Here is a 9,221-nt window from a genome sequence, read left to right as displayed (position 1 = left end):
TGCCTCGGTGCCTCCCTAGCTAGGGGCCACACGCTCAGAAGCCTCCTGCCCTGTCCCCGCTCCCCTTCCCTTGGGCAGTGGCTGCTTGGTATTCAGGCCACATCACCCTTGCCTGTCTCCATTTGGAAACGGCTGTATGTGACCTCTCTCTGTGTCTCTCGGTTGCCTTTGTAGGTTGGGGGAGGGAGGGAGAGGCGTCTCCGCGTTTACCTAATTAGTGGTAATTAGAAGGCAGGGCCCGGGTGCTCTCCTCGCAGCTGTTCCTAAGGACAGAAGCTGGAGGCTGGAGAGTAGCTCTAAACGGACATTGGACACACTCTGTCCCAGGGCGCTCTGGCCGGACACCTCCCTCGGATCCCCGCCGCACTCCCCACGCAGCGGACACGCTCGTATCTCTTCCCATAGCTGCTGCTCCCAGGCGTTACTTCCGGGGCTAGCCCTGGATTCTCAGTCCCCAGAACCGCAGCCTTAGGCTATGTCAACCAGGCCTGGTTCCCATGGTAACCCAAGCCACGCCCCTAGGAGACAGCCTCTCCGGGTAATGGGCAGGCTGCCTTCCCGGAGAGCAGAGGCTTTGGTTCTAGCTACCCTTGGAGTACGTAGATCCTTGCAAAGCCGAGAAGCGGGACCAACTCCCACCCTCTGGTTGGGTCCCGATTACTTTTCAGCTCCCTTGAGCCCAGGCAGCAAGTCCAGAACTCCAGTAGAACCTCAGCTCTGATGGCGTCTCAGCACATCTATCCCTCTTCCCGCTCATCTCAGTAGGTGGAGCAGAATTAAGACGCCATGACCTGCCCCACCCCGACATTAGGCACCAGCTGTTGGGGACTGTCCATCCTGTCGATGCTTATTACTGATTCTGATCAACCTCTACGGAGATCCATTATCTCTAAACCAGGGAATGTACTGTTAATTCCCATCTGTGCCGGATTACTTACAGTTAGTGGTTGGTAGTTTTCCATGGTCTCACAACACATCTTAATCAGATGGTGAGTGGGTTTAATTAGCCGAAGTATAGGTTGTATTTTTTTTATTCATATAACTACTTAATCTAATGGAAGCCTATTATCTGTGGCTTTTTCCCATGCATAATTATTGCTGTTTTTAATTGATGGTGCATCAGGGGTTGCAGCTGCAATATGGCAGCTGGAACACAAAGTCGCCTCTCCCCAGAATGAAGGTTGAGAAAACGAGTTGTCAGTGAGGCATCAGATTTCTTGTTTTCATTGAGATTTGAGCTCCCATGTGGAAGCTGCCGGCTCCTGCCAAAAGAAAGGAAATGTGGTTCTCAGCTGGGCGACCCCTGGGCTTCACTGCTGCAAAATGCCCTTCAGGAGCCCTGGGGCTGGAGCCAAATCAGGAACAGCTGGGAAAGAGAGCTATTTGTCAATCCAACCAGATCATAAGCAACCCTAGGGCAGGGACCAGGTCTTTGTCTTGTTCTACTTTCTCCAATCCACAGGCCCTGGGATAGGCTCGCGTACCCTGTGTGTTCTCCATACGCATGCAGCGCATTAAACACAGAGCTAAGATGGTGCAGGAAACCTGGACGCTTGCAGGGAAAGTCATTTGTCTTCAACATGAGGATGAATCTGAAGCTTTCCCTGCAGAGAGCGGGATCCACTTTCAAATTTGGACAGGGGCTTTCATCCAGTCTGCAGAAGATCCTGGCAGTTCCCATATAGAAATAAGCTCCTGCTCTTCAATAGGATGAGTTGTCAATATTTCAGTGACCATCTGGGATAGAGGGAGATCTCTAAGAACAAAAGTGTCCCATTTACCCAGATTTATAGAAGACAGAAGCAGAAGGGCAGAATGATATCTGGTCAAAAGTAAGAGCCAGCAATTTTCTAATAACTTTAGAAAACTTGGGTTTCCTACAGATAAGCTATTTCTAGGGTTTGGTATGGGGAGCTGCCAGTTAGCAGAGCTCCCAGTTGACCCAGAATGGAAGGATTCCAGGGCCTTTGATCAATTTTCAGAGTACCTTGGGCAGAGCAGAACAGGGAGCCCTGTTCGCCCCTAGAGAAGCTGAGATATTCACAGGACAGAGCGTATCATCTGTCCTGCTCTCTCTCAATCCCCCCTCCTTCTTGCCTCCAGCTCTCTCCAGACCCTTAGCGTCAGTCAGAGGAAATCTGCATAGCTGGGTTCAAAGACTTACTTCCCCTCCTGCTTGTCTCTTCCTGTTAAATAATGTGACACAGAAAGGAGGCCACGGGAAGAATAGGTGCTGGAGCTTTCTGGTTGAACGGTCTTTTCCAAGAGAGCCTGAGTTCCCGAGGCAGGAGGCCTGGACTTTCTCTCCCACCTCACAGCCATGGTGGGCTATTGTTGAAGGTGGCTTTGGGTTGATTCCTTCTGTCCCATTTTGCAAAAATATTTGTACAGAGACTTCTGCGCCTGACCCACAGTCAGCAGCAGACAGGAGCCACGGATTCTTCTTGCAGCGTTTTACAGGGTGATGGATCAGATAATGTACACTTAGCGAGTGCACAAATAATGTGAATCAGGGTTGGCATAGTGCAGTGAGGTGTAAAAAAAGCAATTTGAATTGTTCTAGGGAAACGCCAGAGCCGCTCTGACATGCTTGCTTGCCAGAACGCTGCCCTGTGCCCCTCCGGAGGGCTGAGCTCCAGGCTCTGGCCAGAATGGCAACGAGGCTGCCCAGTGCTGCCGGCCTGGAGGGGAGCTCCCCTAGAGATGTGGAGAAGCTCCACATTCACAAGGGAAGGGAGAGGGCATGAGTGGCCCGATGAAACAGAGCTCCATTTCACACTGGAGGGGATGGCTGGACCCGTGATCCGTTGAGACTCTCATCAGAAGGAGGGAGGGAAAGAGAGCAAGAAACACCAAACTCAGGATCTTTGGACAGGGCCACACATGAGCAGGCAGATTGATGCTGTACACCTACTTGGGGAGATCTATCCTTAGTCTCTGTGAACTCCCAGAAGTCATTTAGTCCATCCCTCTGCCTCCAGACAGAACTGTGTCTCCTCTCCCACACAACAAATGGATTTCAAATGTGTTTCAACGACTCTCCAAAGGAAGGAGATTTTGCATCCTCTCTTAGTCACCTGTTCTGGTATCTCACAACGCCCACCTTCCGGAAGTTCTTTACATCCAGCCTAAATCATATCTCTCAGGCAGCCTTCAGCTTCCACATTTCATGAGGGACTGGCCACACTTGGCAACTTGATAGTGCCTGTGTACCATACGCCTAAGTGCAGCCCTGGACACAGTGCTCTCCTGGCCAGAGGAGGTTCTGGAAGCAGGTAGCCGGTTCCTCCCTCAGGTCAGCCCTTCCTTCTGCTGTCATTTCCTCTCCAATTGAAGCCCAAGCTTTGCCCTGCTCCCCTTGCTCTCTGACTCTGCAAAGCCATGGACTACCCAATGATGACACCCCGTAGGTTGATGAGGCTGATCCCCTTCTCGTGCCCTCTCTGTCAGCCTCTGCCCTCACAGCCCCTCCTTCCACCACGCAGCTTCCATGAGGTTTCCTGTCCAGAGTAGGAGACAGGCTGTTTATCACCATGACACCTGCTGGGCAGCCTAACCTTGCAGAGCCGCAGAGTTTCTGCCATCCTCCCAGCGCTCGCTTCCCCAGCCCTCGCAGTTGTCTCCCAGCTCTCTGGGGAACCAAGGCTGTGCACACAGAAGATGCTCACTGAATTGGTCTGGATTTATTTTTCAATAACCACAAGCAGACACTGCCAACCTCCTCTATTAAGTCCCTTTGTCCAAGTCAAGTTCCAAACCTGAAACTCACCATCTGGGTGTTTTCTGAAACCTGGTCATAGGGAAAGTGGTAGGAAATCTCTTGATTGTTTCCAATGAAAGCCGATTATAGGGAGTGAGGGAGTTTTCTGGTGGCTCGGGAAGCTGAGAGGTTTCAGGATAATGGATGGCCAGGCTGCCACCTGCCCACCTGCATTACTAACCTCAGAGTGGCTAGGCAGGAAGCCCAGCACAGATTAAGAACCCAAACAAAAGGGAAGACAGGACAGGCCTGGGAACAGGCAGCCTGCTGAGGGACTGACTGAGGCCTCCAGATTTTTTTTTCCCAGGAAATCTTGGGACACATTTCCATGTTGTCTTTGCATAAATTTGTGTGCTGATTTGCATATATTTGCATTTCCCCTGCAAAACACCAAAACTCCCAGAATGTAAAATAAAAAGCAATTAATTAATTAATTGGTACCATGGATGGCAAATGTAGCCATACTAAAAAATACAGGATCAGTAGGGGGCCCTGATCAAGAGACAGATTATCTAGATTGTCCCCCTAAGACAGTATGGTTTTGGGGACATAGTACAACCTGTTCTGAAGTTGTCTGTCTCTACCGGTAGACAGTGGACCCTTGAGAGCAGAACAGACAGAACTCTTTGATCTCTACATCCCTGGGCTTAAGCACAGGGTTTGTCACATATGAGACTATTAATAACTGTTAGGAGAATAAATGAACCAATAACTAAGTGACTAAATGACTCTCCTATAAATTGATGACCAGATGATAGGTCAAAAAGAACTGAAACTAAACCCTCTTAAAAACTGAGTAGATAAGGTTCAAATGAGCCTTTAGAGGGAAATGGGGAAGACAGCCTCACAGACCTGCTGATCAAGGACATTGTTCTTCTTAAGCCCACTTGGGAAGGAGGTCTGGAACCAAGTCTGGATTGAGTCCAGAGACTGTGGAGCTGTCCCAGTCCAGGGGCAAGGGCTCCTGGACCTGAGAAGGCATAGACTTTGAGATATGGACCACACATGGCAGAAACAAGAGGGAAAAGTAGAGGCCATCAATCTGCCCTCCACCTGCCCATACTCTGAGGCTTTAAGGTCTTCTGAACCTGGAAAGAGCCCAAGGAGGTGACCTGGCTCATCCTTTCTTGGTGCCTAGCATAAGGCCTTGCCCATAAAAAAAACTCAGCAAATTCCTATTTAAGTACCCTATTCATAATACTCAACAAATATTGATTGATTGATCGATTCTCTGATCACTTTCCAGAAGTCTTTAATCCTCTTCCCAGTCCCAGCTCCTCACCTATAGACATCGCCTTTCCTCTACACAGAGGGACATGTGGTTTTTGCAGACTCTAAGAGAGCCACCATTTGCTACCAGGGTATCACACGATGCTACTAGCCCTGCTATCAATTCTTGTAAGTAAAAAGTTCTACCTGATGTCTCACCTAATCCCACTTACTACAACATGACTCTGTTATTTCTTATCCCAAACTTGGAAATCTTCATTACTTTTCATTCCGGACACATCTTACCTACATTAATCCACTGTGACAAGTGGTTAAGAAAATCGATTTTGGAGCTGACTGGCTAGATTAAAATTCTGTCTCCACCCTTCCTAGCTGTGAAACTTTGGACAAGTTTTTAAACTTCTTAGTCTCATCTGTAAAATGGGGATATCTACTTCATAAGACTGTCATGAGAATTAAATGAAATCATATACATAGGGTGCTTAGAACAGTAAGTGGCACATAGTAAATGCTGCTCTAGCATTAGCTACTATCATTTTACAATACAACTCCTTGCCCTTGCTTCAGAGACAAAGAGAAAACAAAAATGGTTGACTGAAATGGATGAGGAGATGGGAGGAGAGTTTCACAGAAGTTACTTTTCAGGATGCAGAGTAGAGATTTAACGATTTTCTCCTTGCTATACATCTCCCAAAATACAAACTCTGAAGCCAGTGCCTGGAGAGATGCCAGGATGCTGTTTGGATAGAGAAGCAAGAGGTTCTCGGAAGCTGACCCAAGCATCTTCATCAGGGACAGTGGTGGAGCCGGGGATTTGGGGATGTGCCCCAGGCTTTGGAGATCAGGCTTCTGTGAAGCTAGGAAGCTGCAGAAAAAGCAGCCTGCCCGGCCCTGGGATTAAGAACCAGGGCATCCTCAGGCGGCTTCAGACACTGGGGAAGAGGCATGAGAAAAGCCCTCAGTTAGAGGACACCGAAAGATCTCCAAAAGGAACACGGCTGCTCACACTGTTTCTCCTGCCCTTCTCCTGGTTGTAAATGCAGCTTGGACACATGACAAAGAAAGATGATGATTTAAAGAATCAACTGGCTTATCCATCAGTTCCAAGAAAAATACCAACTCCAGCTCTGCAGTTTCCCTGAACTGATATAGAAGGCATGAAAGGAGAGCTGGGACCAGAACTGGCACAACTTGTCAAGTTCCTACTGCAGGGCCAGGTGCTTTATGCTAATTTAATTTAGTTTATTCTTTACAACAACTCTGAGACATAGATGTTATTGTTCCCATTTTACAGATGAGCATATGAGAGACCACAGGTTTGTTGAGAATCAAAAGACAGCTACATGGAGGAGCTTGGACAAAAGTGCAGTTCTACCCAGAACCAACGCTGTGCTCTTCATACTACTTTGTAGGATGAAGAGCACACAATAAGGAGAAAAAACTCATGGGGTGGAGGAAGAGGTGTTGAGAAAGGAAGGAGACGAAGGCACTGGGTGGGGGTTGGGGAGGCGAAAAAGCAGAAGCTGGAAAGTTGTGCACATCTGACATTAAGTGAATATATGCAAATAAGATGCAAATACCACATGCAAATGAGTAAGCAGTTTGGTGGGGGTGTGTGTGTGTGTGTGTGAGTGTGTGTGTTAAGCCAACCTCTCAAGTCCACTTGGCACAATTGCAGCACAAGGCTTACCTGCCCAAAGCTAGCAGTATCCACGTGCAGAAAATGGGCTGGAAATGCCCCTTTCTCACTCTTGCTGTGGTTTCTTTCCTCCATCCTGCTACTCCTTTGCCCCCCTCCTGCTCCCATCCAAAGACTGAGGTCAATCACACCAGCACCCCTCCCTCCAGACACTCCAGAAGACAGCTGGCCGTGTCAACCTTCTAATGGAGTGACCCCTCACCCCTTGATCTATCTCCACTTCTGTTTACCTTCACTGGGAGGCTTTCTCGCCACCTGGGATCAACAAATGCCATTTCCCTGACCTCACTTGTCAAATGATTCTCCCAGCCTGGTGCCTCCCTTTACCAAATGGCAGGAGAAACAAAACATACACTTTGAAGGGACCACTTCTGACCCTGGCCACACTCAGCCGCTTCTGAAGTTAAGCATGACAACTGTTTCTCAGCCTTGTCTCTGGAGAATCTTGGATCTGGAAGAAATCTTACAAGGTAATCTTATGAGGCACCTGTGTTAGGTAGACAGTAGTTAGTAGCCTCTCCCATTCTTGAAGACGTCTGAAAAAGAATCTCAGGCTAGCTCTGGCTATCCAGTCCATTTTTAATCCCTTCTTTTCTATCCCAAAGTTCTTGCCAATGTCTACTATAAATCTGCACTGCTGTAATGCCATCCTATTATCTACTCTATTGTCTTTAGTGGGACAAAGTAGCGAATCCCTACTCTTTTAACTTTTGATGTAAGAAAAGAATAGGGAATTGGAAATAATAAGCTTAGCAATACAGAGTTAAGGCACTATTGACAAAATACTGGAGTTTTATTTTCTTCTACCTGCTCAGAAACCATAGCTTATGTTCAGGCCTCGGTGCCAATGGCTCTGGAGACCTCCTGACTCTTGGCATGGGCAAATCACAAAATCTGAGAAAAGATTCTCAGAAAGATCTCTTTGCACTTTGTTTTTTATGTTTCCAAAAGAGGCTCAGGATAATAATTTTATTTTTAAAGTCAATATCAGAAGAGTCATTTGCAAGATGGACTGTCCATGGGGGAAATCCTTAAAAAGCAGTATCCTATTGGCCAAAATATTCTTAGAAACGTACATGGTCCAGCTTAGAGGCTGCCTTCTCTAAGAAGCCTCCCTTTCCTCTCCAGGAATCATATTCAAATTCGAGATTCAACAAGCATTAAGTGCTTATTATGTGTCAACCACTGTGCTTGGGGCCCTCAGATCCATTATCTCTTTAAATCCTGTCATTATAGCCACCTTCAAGATAGGTATTTATCCCAATTTAACAGACGAAGGAACCAACGATCATGGCTAATTCATTAACTTTTCAGTCTCTTTGGGACCTTAGAGTCAGGAAGTCCTCCCAAACGTCTACCTAAATTCTTTCTGAATGCTACTTTCCTCTCACTGTCCTCTGTTTAGTTGTGGACATCAAATGATTGGTAAGCCTGAACTGCCTTCTGTGGCCCAGAGTTGGAGATGACTGCAAACACCACTCCTCAAACCATCACCACCCAATCCACATCTCCACCCCTGCTAGAAAGAAGTCAGCGCCTCAGAAAAGGTAAATGGTGGCAGAAAGACCCTCTGGCAGGATCATGGACAAAGTGACAGCCCCTCCCAGTTCTCTGGCTTCACTCCAGAATGACTCACTATTCCAACTTCAGGCACTTTCTCTTTCTTTGATGTTGCTGTTCCTGGCATCCTCAGCAAGGAGACTCGGGAAGTAGGCTAGAATATTAAGGGGACACGTAGGTTGGTGACTACATTAAATGTGGCAACTCTGGCATCTAAGTGGGCTGCTGTTTTGATAAATAGCATTTAACCATCCAGATCCTTCAGTTATCCACCTTCTGCTGAGCTAGTACTGAGATGAACTGTGCATGAAGTCAGCAAGACAGACACGGTTCTGCCCTCTGGGAGCTGAGGTCTGACCCCCTCCTCGTGATGAGATAATCTCCATCAGTGGAGCCACGTCCCTCAAATGCCATGCATCAAGAAAGTTCCAAAGAAATCAGATAATAAACTGGGGAAAGGCAAAAATTACAAGGTCTCCTCTAAGCCATTAGAAAAATTCCCAGTTTCCTCTGAAAATTGTTCTACATTGGATTCTTCTCTGTACAGATGGTCTCAGGACATAGAACAGTGTTGGGTACACAGTAGGCAACGACTATGTGTTGGATGGATGGCCAGATGAGTAGATGTCAGATGAATGAATAAATAAAACTGGATCAAGAAACAGTATGGAGAAAGACTCTCCTGATCTCCTTAAACTCACCAGCCACACTAGGGGCGAATGACCTTGTCTCATTGTCTAACGGCCATCCACTGTCTGCCTACACTAGCCCCTAGGGAGCTTAGATGTGCCTTCCTCGTATCTCTGTGGAAAAGCAGGTCAGACACTTCACTCTGCCTGGGGAAGCTTCACTCTAAACCCAGGGACAGCTGGGATGATGCCTGGCCCAGAGTTCTTTATAAAGAAGCCTTGGACAATGGGAGCTGAGCTCCTTGGGAGACAAGAAGCTTTGTTAAAAAGACAGCTAGTTAGA

General features: G+C 47.5%; 1 long non-coding RNA gene across 1 annotated transcript; it reads left to right on the top strand.

Annotated features, from left to right (window-relative positions):
• Positions 1-538: 538 nt before the first annotated feature.
• Positions 539-8,721, top strand: LOC139357374 (uncharacterized). The gene is made up of 2 exons (XR_011610361.1): positions 539-989; positions 8,095-8,721. It is a non-coding gene; the product is annotated as an uncharacterized lncRNA (long non-coding RNA).
• The last annotated feature ends 500 nt before the right edge of the window (positions 8,722-9,221 follow it).

This window comes from Macaca nemestrina, chromosome 12, assembly GCF_043159975.1.
Source record: "Macaca nemestrina isolate mMacNem1 chromosome 12, mMacNem.hap1, whole genome shotgun sequence".
Classification (NCBI taxonomy): Eukaryota; Metazoa; Chordata; class Mammalia; order Primates; family Cercopithecidae; genus Macaca; species Macaca nemestrina.
Note: the sequence above shows the minus strand (reverse complement) of the source record. Positions and strands in the feature narration are given on the sequence as shown.